Below are 16,195 nucleotides of genomic sequence, written 5' to 3' on the forward strand. Positions count from 1 at the left end.
TCATTGGCACGTCCCGTCAAGGTAGAGATCGTGTCCCTTTTATTACGGGATTTTCCATCAATATGAGCGTGCGTGACCCCAGGACGGCCGTTGGTATTACCCCGTGTTTTTTAGATAAGCCTCAAACGGTCACACCGGGGACTCTTGATAATCACCCTCTTTATAAAGGGGTCAAGACCTACACCTCTTTCTTCACCTTCATCGCGCCTTCTCGCACCTCGAGTTCTAACACCCAAAACCTAAGCTCCACCCCTCTGAAATCCGCCAGTATGTCCGGATCTGATCCTCAAGGTCGGTGGGTCGCCTCTTCGATCGAGGAGAAGGACATTGCGAAGCTTAGGGAGGTCAGATACTTAACCACAGATATCCAACACATGCTTCCTGCTCCGGGGCAAGTTATCCCCACGCCGGAGCCCAATGAGTGTGTTGTTTTTGTCCCACACTTCCTCCGTGATTTGGGTTTTACCCTCCATCCTTTCGTGAGGGGCTCATGTCCCATTATGGGCTGGATTTTCATGATCTGGCTCTAGATGCCATCCTCCATATCTCGTCGTTCATTATCGTGTGCGAGGCTTTTCTGCATGTCACGCCACACTTCGGCTTATGGCTAAAGACCTTCAATGTGAAGCCGAAGATGATCGAGGGGCGGCACATGGAGTGCGGAGGTGCTGTAATAAGCAGAAACACCGATGCCCCATGGCCGGAGGGTTCTTTCCCAGAAGTATCTGATGTATGGCAGCGGAGGTGGTTTTATGCTACGGCCCCAAGGGGCACAAAGTGGGTAGCCGCCCTCGAGTTCTGCTCGGGCCCCCCGCCGCACTTGGCATCCTGGATAGACGTAGGACGTAATTGGGGACCCGCAGGCGATGTGCCAAAACTGCAGAACCGCATCCGGGAGCTTCTCGAGAGGGATATCAACCTTGTCAGCGTAATGCAAGTGATGTTAATCCGGCGGATGTTGCCGTGCCAGCGCCGGCCTTTTCAGATGTGGGAGTTCAATCCGGAGGGTCCCCGGACTGTGAAGCACTTCTTCGGCTTAAAGCCCGAAGAGATGTGTAAATTATTCTTCAGACGGAAGGTAACGTGTCCGGATACCACCGAGGACGCGGGCCTAAGCTGCAACCGCTTAGATACTCAGGTACGTAGCCTTGATACCGGACACCCTGTTTTGTATTCGTCATACTTATTTATTCTAAACATCATCCGCGTCCAGGAGTGGCTCAGCAAGGCGGAGAGAATCAGGTGTCTGGCACCACTTCCCGAAGGCTCGCCCGCCCCTACTGTGGCCAAGATGCTCGACCGGGTGCTCAGCAGAATGCCCTCGGGGAAACACAAGGGGAAAGACGAGAAATCCGAACCCCACCCACTACGCATCCGAACCGGGGATAGTCGGGGAGGAGAGGTCGAGGCCGCCTCCCCACGCGGGAAGAAGAGGGCCGCCTCCGAAGATTTGGAGGCAGAGATGCCCAAATCGGGGAAAAAGGGATCCCCGGGGGTCCTTACCCTCACCGCATCATGCCCTCCAACGGGCCAACCCTCCAGCGAGTCGTAAGTCAATCATTAACTTAAAGGTAGTGTGTTTCTCCTGGATCAATGACAAGGACTCAACTTTTTGCAGTCCGGCTAGCAGCTCTTCTCAACAGGGATCGTCTTCGGGCGACCTTCCTCTGGAGAAGATGGAGAGCGAGACCCCACCCGCCTCTCCGGTTCTTTACGCGGGCGACACCGAGGTGTCGTCACAGAGGAGCCCAGATCCGCCAAGGCCGGAAGCCAATGCGTCAGCTGCCCCGAGTCCGGACGTGCTGACATGCTTACTGGAGCAAGCTGCACTCTCGGGGGAGCACCGCTTATTAATGAGCGCGGTGCTCAAGAAGATTTCATCCGCTACAAGCGGTTTGAATGAAGGATTCGCAAGCCTACTCAGAGGCTTTGAGGTATGTAGTGGAGAGCTCACTATTTCTTTGGTTGTAAGGCACGCTCTAGGTGTGCTCCATATAGATAGTAGCCCCTGAGACCCTGGTTGCCCGCCCTAGGAGGAAAATGGGCGATCATAAACCAATGATAGTGCTGTAAACGTATGCAGGTACCTGTGGGTCCAGCCGCCGGCCCATCCGTTGAAGTTGCTGAACTATCGAGGCAAATTGGGTCGATTGATGCCGATATCACTCTGATGAATGAGCGGCTAGATATATCACAAGGTATGTGCCCTTTCTCCCATTGCATAGGAAGATATTAAGGTGGCACATATTAATATAGTTTCTCCGGACTGTAGATGGTGCTGCTGTCGTGGAGGCCCTGAGGGCTGAACTTGCCCTAGCCAAGGAACAAGCTAGGGTGACCAATGCGGCTGCCCTAAAGGAGGCCGAGGAATTGAGGGCCGAACAGGCTGCTCATCGCCGAAGCAAGGAAAAGATGGCCGAAATGGCTATCGAGTTACAACATGCCGCTGACCGGTATGAGCTCCTGAAGAAGGAGCGTGAAGATAAATTTGCTGACCTGAGCAAGGCGCTGAATGCGACCAAGGAAATATGGACCGAGCTCAGGGGTGCGCGGGAGGAGCTTCGACAGGCCGAAGGAATCGTGGCTGGAGGCTCCTATTTGCTGCGGACGAAGTTCTTCGATCCGAAGTACGCTCCCCTTGATGGGTGCTGGAGCTCGCCGGATGCATACGCGGACCTGGCGAAGAGTACAACTGATGCTATGGAGTTCTTCAAAGATCAGGGTGAAAGGGAGGTGGAGAAGCTTTTTTGGTCACAGTTCCATGCTCCCACTCGCCTGCTGTCGTTAAGTGATAAGATGGCTGCTGTGGTGGAGCTTCACAGGCTGTCCGGGCTTGCGATCCGGTCTGTAATAGATCATCATTGGCTGAAGGAGCCTACCCAGACAACTACTTTGGTTTAGTGCAACAATTCCTTGGGGCCGTGCCCCAGATCGATGCCATGAGGAGGTCAGCATGCGTAGAGGGTGCACGGATGGCCCTTGTACGCGTTAAAGCGTATTGAACGGATATGGATGCCATGATGATAGCATCTTAGGATCCGGTAGGGGGGCAATTGCCGGCCGGGCACTACTTGGCGCAGGTCGCGGAAGGTGCCCGCCTGATAGAGGCGCAATGTCCGAAGGATCTCCTCTTCGAGTGATGATTCAAATTATTGTAAAAACATTTTGATTATAAGGTTATATTTATAATCTGTGTCTAAAAATATGATCATGTCCCCTGTGCTGCCGTTTATCTATATATATATATATTATATGTGTGTGTGGGTGTGTGTGTGTATGTGTGTGTGTGTGTGTAATCCGAAAGATAGCAGTTGTTGGCTTCAGCCCCCACGCATACAATGCGGGGGTGTTCGCAAAAAAAAGTGCCTGATCACTCTTTATCCAACGTCTTGGTCCGGCAAGGAGGTGATCGCACGTCGAACTAGGCAACCGACTATATAGCTGTAACACTTTCTCTTAGCTGCGGGATTCTAATATTGGGGCTACTATGTATCCCCTGGTACCATCGCAGGCATCCGAATACGGGCGCAGATGTACCTGGCCGGGAAATGGCCCTTCATTAAGGTGGAGGAATCCTAGAGATTCCGGTGAGTCGTCGAGTGGTTGATCAGTCTCTCGCTGTATGATGACGGTCAGTTTTCGGCTTTGTGTCACATCCCTAGTTCTGGTATGATCGAGGCTAGCTAGTCATGTGTCCATCATGTTTAAATTCCATTTAAATTTGAAATGAGGATTTGTGAAACCCTCAGAATCATCTCTGGAAATGACCTAGATAAAAATTGCTCCAAAAGGGTCCAAGAAAATGTTCATGTTGCTCTATGAAAATATTGGACAGAGATAAAAATCAAACCAATATTTTTAGGAGCTCATAAGTATTTATTTTGGGCATTTAGAATTAATGCATAATTATTTGCATTGGATATATATTTGTTATACATATAATATATGTCCAAAAATTATGCCATTTGTTGAGGAGGTCTGGAATAATACCACTAGTTCCTACAAAAATTGGCATAAGGAAATAAAATGATTTAGTATTATTATTAAATCAAAACATATGTCAGAAAAATAGAAAAGAAAAACAAAACAGGAGAAAACTTACCTGCGGCCAGCTCCTGTGCTGGCCCAGCACTGTGCGGCCTGGCCGGCCCAGCTGGCCAGCCCAGCCCACCTGTCCCCCCTCCCCTGCCCTCTTCCTCCCGCCAGAAGGACGGGCACGTGCCCGATGTGCGCACCGCCGCGCCGCGCCACCTCCTCCCTCCCTGCCTGCCTGTCTCTCCGCTGATGCGTCTGGATGACGCCACGCGCCCCCCGGACTCTCTCACTCTCCCCCGATACTCTCCTCTCCTCTCCCTCGCCTTCTCTCTCGCGTCCGAACGCGCCGGCTGCCGCCGACGAGCACCACCGCGTCCACCGGCCACGCCTCGCCCTGTCGCTGCGCCCAGAAGCTCCGCCACATCGCCGGCTACCTCCCCGTCAAGCCACGCGCCTCGGGAGGCCCTGGAGAGCCGCCTCGCCGCCGTCTTCATCTCCGGTCGCTGGAGATCGACTTCGCCGCCCCATTGTCTTCAGCGCGTCCCCGAGCTCGTCGACAAGCCCGTCGAGTCCGCCGTGAGCATCTCCCCGTTTCCCCTCTCTTCTCCCCCTCGTTCCCGTGTCGTAGCCGTCGTTTCCACCATGGCCGAAGCCATCGCCGCCGCAGCTCCTCGCCGTCATGGCCACAGCCACGCACGCTCACAACAGAGCGCCTCACCGTGCTCAGGAAGCTCCCAGGAGCCTAACGCACACACCCACTCGCCCTCTCGTGCACCGTAGCGCCGAACCCAACCCCGAACGAGCTTTGGCCGCTGCCGAGCTCGGCGCCGGCGCCACTCCGGCCACTCCACGACCGAGCCACCACCACAGTTGGATGCGGATGAGCGTCCGCATCCCGTAGCTGTGCTTCGCGCGCCAAACGGAGCCCTGTGGGCGATTTCCGCGGTGCCCCGCCGTCTCGGGCCTTGCCGGCGACTTAACGCCGGTGAGGTTTGACCCTTTGACCTCGCCGGCCCATCAGGTGGGCCCCGTGGGTTAGGTGATTAGCTTAAGGCTAATCACCATTAACTAACCCCCCTGACACTGACCAGTGGGCCCAGTGCCACTAATCCTTTAATTAAGATAAAACTTGAAGGAAGTATGCCCTAGAGGCAATAATAAAGTTATTATTTATTTCCTTATTTCATGATAAATGTTTATTATTCATGCTAGAATTGTATTAACTGGAAAAATAATACATGTGTGAATATATAGACAAACAGAGTGTCACTAGTATGCCTCTACTTGACTAGCTTGTTAATCAAAGATGGTTATGTTTCCTAACCATAGACAAAAGAGTTGTTATTTGATTAACGGGATCACATCATTAGTTGAATGATCTGATTGACATGACCCATTCCGTTAGCTTAGCACCCGATCGTTTAGTATGTTGCTATTGCTTTCTTCATGACTTATACATGTTCCTATGACTATGAGATTATGCAACTCCCGTTTACCGGAGGAACACTTTGTGTGCTACCAAACGTCACAACATAACTGGGTGATTATAAAGGTGCTCTACAGGTGTCTCCAAAGGTACTTGTTGGGTTGGCGTATTTCGAGATTAGGATTTGTCACTCCGAATGTCGGAGAGGTATCTCTGGGCCCTCTCGGTAATGCACATCACATAAGCCTTGCAAGCAATGCAACTAATGAGTTAGTTGCGAGATGATGTATTACGGAACGAGTAAAGAGACTTGCCGGTAACGAGATTGAACTAGGTATTGGATACCGACGATCGAATCTCGGGCAAGTAACATACCGATGACAAAGGGAACAACGTATGTTGTTATGCGGTCTGACCGATAAAGATCTTCGTAGAATATGTAGGAACCAATATGGGCATCCAGGTCCCGCTATTGGTTATTGACCGGAGACGTCTCTCGGTCATGTCTACATTGTTCTCGAACCGTAGGGTCCGCACGCTTAAGGTTTCGATGACAGTTATATTATGAGTTTATGAGTTTTGATGTACCGAAGGAGTTCGGACTCCCGGATGAGATCGGGGACATGACAAGGAGTCTCAAAATGGTCGAGACGTAAAGATCGATATATTGGACGACTATATTCGGAGTTCGGAAAGGTTCCAAGTGATTCGGGTATTTATCGGAGTACCGGAGAGTTACGGGAGTTCGCCGGGGAGAAGTATTGGGCCTTATTGGGCCATACGGGAAAGAGAGAGGGGCTGCCTAGGGCAGGCCACGCGCCCCCCATGGCCTAGTCCGAATTGGACTAGGGGGAGGGGCCGCACCCCTCCTTCCTTCCCTTCTCTCTTCCCCTTCCTTGTCTCCTACTCCTACTACATGGAAGGAGTCCTAGTTGGACTAGGAAAGGGGGAATCCTACTCCCGATGGGAGTAGGACTCCCCTAGGGCGCGCCATAGAGAGGGCCGGCCCTCCCCTCCTCCACTCGTTTATATACGGGGGCAGGGGGCACCCCATGGACACACAAGTTGATCTTCGTGATCGTTCCTTAGCCGTGTGCGGTGCCCCCCTCCACGATATTACACCTGGGTCATATTGTAGCAGTGCTTAGGCGAAGCCCTGCGACAGTTGAACATCAAGATCGTCACCACGCCGTCGTGCTGACGGAACTCCTCCCCGAAGCTTTGCTGGATTGGAGCTTGGGGTGCGTCATCGAGCTGTACGTGTGTCAAGAACTCGGAGGTGCCGGAGTAACGGTGCTTGGATCGGTTGGACCGAGAAGACGTACGACTACTTCCTCTACATTGCGTCAACGCTTCCGCTTCGGTCTACGAGGGTACGTAGACAACACTCTCCCCTCTCGTTGCTATGCATCACCATGATCTTGCGTGTGCGTAGGAATTTTTTTGAAATTACTATGTTCCCCAATAGTGGCATCCGAGCCAGGTTTTATGGTTTGATGTTATATGCACGAGTAGAACACAAATGAGTTGTGGGCGATATAAGTCATACTGCTTACCAGCATGTCATACTTTGGTTTGGCGGTATTGTTGGATGAAGCGGCCCGGACCAACATTACGCGTACGCTTACGCGAGACTGGTTTAACCGCCGTGCTTTGCACACAGGTGACTAGCGGGTGTCAGTTTCTCCAACTTTAGTTGAACCGAGTGTGGCTATGCCCGGTCCTTGCGAAGGTTAAAACAGCATCAACTTGACAAACTATCGTTGTGGTTTTGATGCGTAGGTGAGATTGGTTCTTGCTTGAGCCCATAGCAGCCACGTAAAACTTGCAAACAACAAAGTAGAGGACGTCTAACTTGTTTTTGCAGGGCATGTTGTGATGTGATATGGCCAAGACATGATGCTATATTTTATTGTATGAGATGATCATGTTTTGTAACCGAAGTTATCGGCAACTGGCAGGAGCCATATGGTTGTCGCTTTATTGTATGAAATGCAAACGCCCTGTAATTGCTTTACTTTATCACTAAGCGGTAGCGATAGTCGTAGAAGCAATAGATGGCGTAAACGACAAACGATGCTACAATGGAGATCAAGGTGTCGCGCCGGTGACGATGGTGACCATGATGGTGCTTCGGAGATGGAGATCACAAGCACAAGATGATGATGGCCATATCATATCACTTATATTGATTGCATGTGATGTTTATCCTTCATGCATCTTATCTTGCTTTGATTGATGGTAGCATTTTAAGATGATCTCTCATTAAAAATTATCAAGAAGTGTTCTCCCTGAGTATGCACCGTTGCCAAAGTTCGTCGTGCCCAGACACCACGTGATGATCGGGTGTGATAAGCTCTACGTCCATCTACAACGGGTGCAAGCTAGTTTTGCACACGCATAATACTCAGGTTAAACTTGACGAGCCTAGCATATGCAGATATGGCCTCGGAACACGGAGACCGAAAGGTCGAGCGTGAATCATATAGTAGATATGATCAACATAATGATGTTCACCATTGAAAGCTACTCCATTTCACGTGATGATCGGTTATGGTTTAGTTGATTTGGATCACGTGATCACTTCGAGGATTAGAGGGATGTCTTTCTAAGTGGGAGTTATTAAGTAATATGATTAATTGAACTTAAATTTATCATGAACTTAGTCCTGGTAGTATTTTGCAAATTATGTTGTAGATCAATAGCTTGCGTTGTTGCTCTCATATGTTTATTTTGATATGTTCCTAGAGAAAATTGTGTTGAAGAATGTTAGTAGCAATGATGCGGATTGGATCCGTGATCTGAGGTTTATCCTCATTGCTGCGCAGAAGAATTATGTCCTTGATGCACCGCTAGGTGACAAACCTATTGCAGGAGCAGATGCAGACGTTATGAACGTTTGGCTAGCTCAATATGATGACTACTTGATAGTTTAGTGCACCATGCTTAACGGCTTAGAATCGGGACTTCAAAGACGTTTTGAACGTCATGGACCATATGAGATGTTCCAGAAGTTGAAGTTAATATTTCAAGCAAATACCCGAGTTGAGAGATATGAAGTCTCCAACAAGTTCTATGGCTAAAAGATGGAGGAGAATCGCTCAACTAGTGAGCATGTGCTCAGATTGTCTGGGTACTTCAATCCCTTGAATCAAGTGGGAGTTAATCTTCCAGATAAGATAGTTATTGACAGAATTCTCTAGTCACCATCACTAAGTTACTAGAACTTCGTGATGAACTATAGTATGCAAGGGATGACGAAAACAATTCCCAAGCTCTTCGCGATGCAAAAATCAGCGAAGGTAGAAATCAAAGAAAAACATCAAAGTGTTGATGGTGGACAAGATCACTAGTTTCAAGAAAAAGGGTAAAGGGAAGAAGGGGAACTTCAAGAAGAACAGCAAGCAAGTTGCTGCTCAAGTGAAGAAGCCCAAGTCTGGACCTAAGCCTAAGACTAAGTGATTCTACTGCAAAGGGACTGGACACTGGAAGTGGAACTACCCCAAGTATTTGGCGGATAAGAAGGATGGCAAAGTGAACAAAGGTATATTTGATATACATGTTATTGATGTGTACTTTACTAGTGTTTATAGCAACCCCTCGGTACTTGGTACTGGTTCAGTTGCTAAGAGTAGTAACTCGAAACGGGAGTTGCAGAATAAACAGAAACTAGTTAAGGGTGAAGTGACGACGTGTGTTGAAAGTAGTTTCAAGATTGATATGATCATCATCGCACACTCCCTATACTTTCGGGATTAGTGTTGAACCTAAATAAATGTTATTTGGTGTTTGCGTTGAGCATGAATATGATTTGATCGTGTTTACTGCAATACGGTCATTCATTTAAGTAAGAGAATAAACTGTTGTTCTGTTTACATGAATAAAACCTTATATGGTTACACACCCAATGAAAATGGTTCATTGGATCTCGATCGTGTGATACACATATTCATAATATTGAAACCAAAAGATGTAAAGTTAATAATGATAGTGCAACTTATTTGTGGCACTGCCGTTTAGGTCATATTGGTGTAAAGCGCATGAAGAAACTCCATAAAAGATGGATTTTCGGAATCACTTGGTTATGAATCATTTGATGCTTGCGAACTGTGCCTTTTGGGCAAGATGACTAAAACTCCGTTCTCTGGAACAATGGAACAAGCTACTGACTTATTGGAAATAATACATACCGATGTATGCGATCCAATGAGTGTTGATGCTCGTGGCAAGTATCGTTATTTTCTGACCTTCACAAGATGATTTGAGCAGATATGGGTATATCTACTTGATGAAACATAAGTCTGAAATAGTTGAAAGGTTCAAAGAATTTCAGAGTGAAGTGGAAAAATCATCGTAATAAGAAAATAAAGTTTCTGTGATCTGATCGCGGAGAAAAATATTTGAGTTACGAGTTTGGTCTTCAATTAAAACAATGTGGAATAGTTTCACAGCTCACGCCACCCGGAACACCATAGCGTAATGGTGTGTCCGAACGTCGTAATCGTACTTTACTTGATATGGTGCGATCTATGATGTTTCTTACCGATTTACCAATATCGTTTTGGGATTATGCATTAGAGACAGCTGCATTCACGTTAAAAGGGCACCATCTAAATCCGTTGAGATGACACCATATGAACTGTGGTTTAGCAAGAAACCCAAGTTGTCGTTTCTTAAAAGTTTGGGGCTGTGATGCTTATGTGAAAAAAGTTTCATCCTGATAAGCTCAAACCCAAATCGGAGAAGTGCGTCTTCATAGAATACCCAAAGGAAACTATTGGGTACACCTTCTATCACAGATCCGAAGGCAAGATATTCGTTGCTAAAAACGGATCCTTTCTAGAGAAGGAGTTTCTCTCGAAAGAAGTGAGTGGGAGGAAAGTAGAACTTGATAAGGTAATTGTACCTTCTCCCTTATTGGAAAGGTGTTCATCACAGAAATCTGTTCCTGTGACTACTACACCAATTAGTAAGGAAGATAATGATGATGATCATGTAACTTCAGATCAAGTTACTACCGAACCTCGTAGGTCAACCAGAGTGAGATACGCACCAGAGTGGTACGGTAATCCCATTCTGGAGGTCATGTTACTAGACCATGATGAACCTACGAACTATGAGGAAGCGATGATGAGCCCAGATTCTGCAAAATGGCTTGAGGCCATGAAATCTGAGATGCGATCCATGTATGAGAACAAAGTGTGGACTTTGGTGGAGTTGCCCGATGATCGGCAAGCCATATTGTATAAATGGATCTTCAAGAGGAAGACAGACGTTGATAGTAGTGTTACTATCTACAAAGCTCGACTTGTCGAAAAAGGTTTTTGACAAGTTCAAGGTGTTGACTACAATGAGATTTTCTCAACTGTAGCGATGCTTAAGTCTGTCCGAATCATGTTAGCAATTGTCGCATTTTACGAAATCTGGCAAATGGATAACAAAACTGCAATCCTTAATGGATTTCTTAAAGAAGAGTTGTATATGATGCAACCAGAAGGTTTTGTCAATCCTAAAGGTGTTAACAAAATGTGCAAGCTCCAGCGATCCATCTATGGACTGGTGCAAGCATCTCGGAGTTGGAATATACGCTTTGATAAGTTGATCAAAGCATATAGTTTTATACAGACTTGCAGTGAAGCCTGTATTTACTAGAAAGTGAGTGGGAGCACTACATCATTTCTGATAAGTATATGTGAATGACATATTGTAGATCGGAAATAATGTAGAATTATTCTGCAAAGCATAAAGGAGTGTTTGAAAGGAGTTTTTCAAAGAAAGACCTTGGTGAAGCTGCTTACATATTGAGCATCAAGATCTATAGAGATAGATCAAGACGCTTGATAAGTTTTATCAATGAGTACATACCTTGACAAGATTTTGAACTAGTTCAAAATGGAACAGTCAAAGAAAGAGTTCTTGGCTGTGTTACAAGGTGTGAAATTGAGTAAGACTCAAAACCCGACCACGACAGAAGATAGAAAGAGAATGAAAGTCATTCCCTATGCCTTGGCCATAGGTTCTATAAAGTATGCCATGCTGTGTACCAGATCTATTGTATACCCTACACTGAGTTTGGCAAGGGAGTACAATAGTGATCTAGGAGTAGATCACTGGACAGCGGTCAAAATTATCCTTAGTGGAAAAAGGATATGTTTCTCGATTATGGAAGTGACAAAAGGTTCGTCGTAAAGGGTTACGTCGATGCAAGTTTTGACACCGATCGGGATGACTCTAAGTCTCGATCTAGATACATATTGAAAGTGGGAGAAATTAGCTAGAGTAGCTCCGTGCAGAGCATTGTAGACATAGAAAATTGCAAAATACATAACGGATCTGAATGTGAAAGACCCGTTGACTAAGATTCTCTCACAAGCAAAACATGATCACACCTCAGTACTCTTTGGGTGTTAATCACATAGCGATGTGAACTAGATTACTGAATCTAGTAAACCCTTTGGGTGTTGGTCACATGGCGATGTGAACTATGGGTGTTAATCACATGATGATGTGAACTATCGATGTTAATCACATGGTGATGTGATCTAGATTATTGAAACTAGTGCAAGTGGGAGACTGAAGGAAATATGCCCTAGAGGCAATAATAAAGTTATTATTTATTTCCTTATTTCATGATAAATGTTTATTATTCATGCTAGAATTGTATTAACCGGAAACATAATACATGTGTGAATATATAGACAAACAGAGTGTCACTAGTATGTCTCTACTTGACTAGCTTGTTAATCGAAGATGGTTATGTTTCCTAACCATAGACAAAAGAGTTGTTATTTGATTAGTGGGATCACATCATTAGTTGAATGATCTGATTGACATGACCCATTCCGTTAGCTTAGCACCCGATCGTTTAGTATGTTGCTATTGCTTTCTTCATGACTTATACATGTTCCTATGACTATGAGATTATGCAACTCCCGTTTACCGGAGGAACACTTTGTGTGCTACCAAACGTCACAACGTAACTGGGTGATTATAAAGGTGCTCTATAGGTGTCTCCAAAGGTACTTGTTGGGTTGGCGTATTTCGAGATTAGGATTTGTCACTCCGAATGTCGGAGAGGTATCTCTGGGCCCTCTCGGTAATGCACATCACATAAGCCTTGCAAGCAATGCAACTAATGAGTTAGTTGCGAGATGATGTATTACGGAACGAGTAAAGAGACTTGCCGGTAACGAGATTGAACTAGGTATTGGATACCGACGATCGAATCTCGGGCATGTAACATACCGATGACAAAGGGAACAACGTATGTTGTTATGCGGTCTGACCGATAAAGATCTTCGTAGAATATGTAGGAACCAATATGGGCATCCAGGTCCCGCTAATGGTTATTGACTGGAGACGTGTCTCGGTCATGTCTACATTGTTCTCGAACTGTAGGGTCCGCACGCTTAAGGTTTCGATGACAGTTATATTATGAGTTTATGAGTTTTGATGTACCGAAGGAGTTCGGAGTCCCAGATGAGATCGGGGACATGACGAGGAGTCTCGAAATGGTCGAGACATAAAGATCGATATATTGGACGACTATATTTGGAGTTCGGAAAGGTTCCGAGTGATTCGGGTATTTATCGGAGTACCGGAGAGTTACGGGAATTCGCCGGGGAGAAGTATTGTGCCTTATTGGGCCATACGGAAAAGAGAGAGGGGCTGCCTAGGGCAGGCCGCGCGGCCCCCCATGGCCTAGTCCTAATTGGACTAGGGGGAGGGGCCGCACCCCCTCCTTCCTTCCCTTCTCTCTTCCCCTTCCTTGTCTCCTACTCCTACTACATGGAAGGACTCCTAGTTGGACTAGGAAAGGGGGAATCCTACTCCCGGTGGGAGTAGGACTCCCCTAGGGCGCGCCATAGAGAGGGTCGGCCCTCCCCTCCTCCACTCCTTTATATACGGGGGCAGGGGGCACCCCATGGACACACAAGTTGATCTTCGTGATCGTTCCTTAGCCGTGTGCGGTGCCCCCTCCACGATATTACATCTTTGTCATATTGTAGCGGTGCTTAGGCGAAGCCCTGCGACAGTTGAACATCAAGATCGTCACCACGCCGTCGTGCTGACGGAACTCCTCCCCGAAGCTTTGCTGGATTGGAGCTCGGGGTGCGTCATCGAGCTGTACGTGTGTCAAGAACTCGGAGGTGCCGGAGTAACGGTGCTTGGATCGGTTGGACCGGGAAGACGTACGACTACTTCCTCTATGTTGCGTCAACGCTTCCGCTTCGGTCTACGAGGGTACGTAGACAACACTCTCCCCTCTCGTTGCTATGCATCACCATGATCTTCCGTGTGCGTAGGAAATTTTTTGAAATTACTACGTTCCCCAACAAAACTAACCCCCTGTTTAATCCGTGTCACTAACGTGTGGACCCCACATGTCAGGTTTGACCTAGTCAGCCGCAATTGACTTGCTGACGTCACAGTGACGCAGTGCTGACGCAATTATTTATTTTCTGGATTTAAATTAAATCAGGAAATTCCAGAAAATGATTCAAACTTCAAAAAATCATAGAAATTCAACCGTAGCTCAGATTGAAATAATTTATATATGAAAAATTATCAGAAAAATGCAATCTTTCCATCTGTACTAGTTTCATGCATGATAAACCAACTTATACCTACTGTATAAGTGAAAACATGTAAATGGCATTTATAAAGAGTTAATTTGGAGTTGCATTTGAACCCTTGGTTCAAATGGACTTCATTCAAATAGAATGCTAGTTGCATTAGCTCAAACAGCATCACATCTACATGCCATGTTCATGCATCATGTTGTTGCATATGCTGGTGTATTGATTGTCGACACCGTTCCTTCCCGATAGGTCCTGCTCCGGAGAGTGCTCCAGAGTACCTATCCGAGGAGCAGTGCCCCCTCTATTGATCTACCAGGCAAGCAAACCCCCTTGTTCATTCCGATACAATCCTACTCTCTCGCTCCTGCTCTCAGTTATTGCATTAGGGCAACAACGATTTATCTGCTACTTTGTGCTGCGGTAGTTGAACCCATTCCTCTGCATGACCTGTCATTGCCACAGTAAATAGTTGAAACCCACTAGCATGTGTAGGAGTTGATTGAGCCATGTTGTGTTCCTACCATGCTATGCCTGCTATTGCTTAGAGTTGTGTCAGGTCTGATTCATTGGGAATGAATTGGAGTGCAGTGTTCTATGTTCTGATGCTGAGAGTGAAGTGTGTGAACACGATTTGGTAAAGGTAGCGGTGAGAGGCCATGTAGGAGTACATGGTGGGTTGTCTCACTAGAACCGTCCTTATGCACTGAGTTCTGTGTATGTTGTCCAATGACTAGCTACTACCATGCATTGGAATGCTTAAGTGCCCCTCTCGACTTATTAACCCACTTGATCTCTGTCCAGGAGTCGCAACTAGTTTCTGGTGTTTGTAGGTAGTGCTATTTTTCTACCAAGTGGCACCCGACAGGGTGGGCTTGGGACAGACTAGGCACACGTGGCCTGGTGTACCGAGTGGCACCCGGATGGTGGGCTCGGGAACCCTGCACACATCGTTTGGGGCCGTGAGCGAAACCCCGGCCGAATCTCCTTGCGGATGGAACCCGAATAGGCGATAAACCTGGACTAGAGTCTTGTGTGGTTAGTCAGGTCGTGGCCGACACCCTCGCCACGCTTCCGCTTGAAGGTTGCCGAGTTACATGACGTGTACATGGCGGTAAGTGGCGAGAGCGTGTGTGAAGAAGTACACCCCTGCAGGGTTAACATTATCTATTCGAATAGCCGGGTCCGCGGTTATGGACTTCTTGGATGCTTACATGGTACATAGACAACTTGAAGTGGATACTCTAAAATGCTCAAGACAAGTGTGAGTGCTATGGATGGCCTTCTCCTAGGGAGACGGGGATGAATCCATAGTAGTGTATTGTGTGGTGATTAGTGGACTCGTGTGCGCCATCTCACCTCAAAGAAGTTCTGGTAGTCGTAGAACAGGATAGCCACAGAGTCAAAGCTGGCTTGCTGCAACTAAACCCCACATTACCCTCTTGATACAAGTGCATGTATGATAGGATCTGATGTAAGTCTTGCTGAGTACTTTTGTACTCATGTTGCTTTATTTATGTTTTTGCAGCGGAGACTTCGGTCTTACTAGTGTTCTCGTGGACTTCGACAAATAGCTTGTACCTCAGCTACGATCTTGATCGGATGTTGTAGATAGTCAGGCTCTTTAGCCTTTTTCATGTGTAGATGTCTGTTCTCAGACATGTAATGCTTCCGCTTGTTGCTTGTTTGCTCTGAATGTTGGGTCATGTGACCCCTGTTTGTAATAAATGTTATGATGGCTCTTTTGAGCCTTTATCTATATGAGTTGTTGAATTATGCTGTGATGCCATGTTGTACAACACATACTTGCATGTTATGCGTATGTGTAATGTGTATTGCTATGTGTGGGATTTGACTATCTAGTTGTTTATCCTTAGTAGCCTCTCTTACCGAGAAATGTCTCCTAGTGCTTCCACTGAGCACTGGTAGCTTGCTACTGCTCTGGAACACTTAGGCTGGCCGGCATGTGTCCTTCTTCGTTCCTGTGTCTGTCCCTTCGGAGAAATGTCACGCGGTGACTACCGGAGTCCTGTTAGCCTGCTACAGCCCGGTTTATCGGAGTCCTGCTAGCCCAGTTGCTACAGCCCGGATTCACTCGCTGATGACCGACACGTTCGATGCTGGGTCATGTATGCATGTCCCTGTAAGTTAGTGC

This window comes from Triticum dicoccoides, chromosome 7B, assembly GCF_002162155.2.
Source record: "Triticum dicoccoides isolate Atlit2015 ecotype Zavitan chromosome 7B, WEW_v2.0, whole genome shotgun sequence".
NCBI lineage: Eukaryota > Viridiplantae > Streptophyta > Magnoliopsida > Poales > Poaceae > Triticum > Triticum dicoccoides.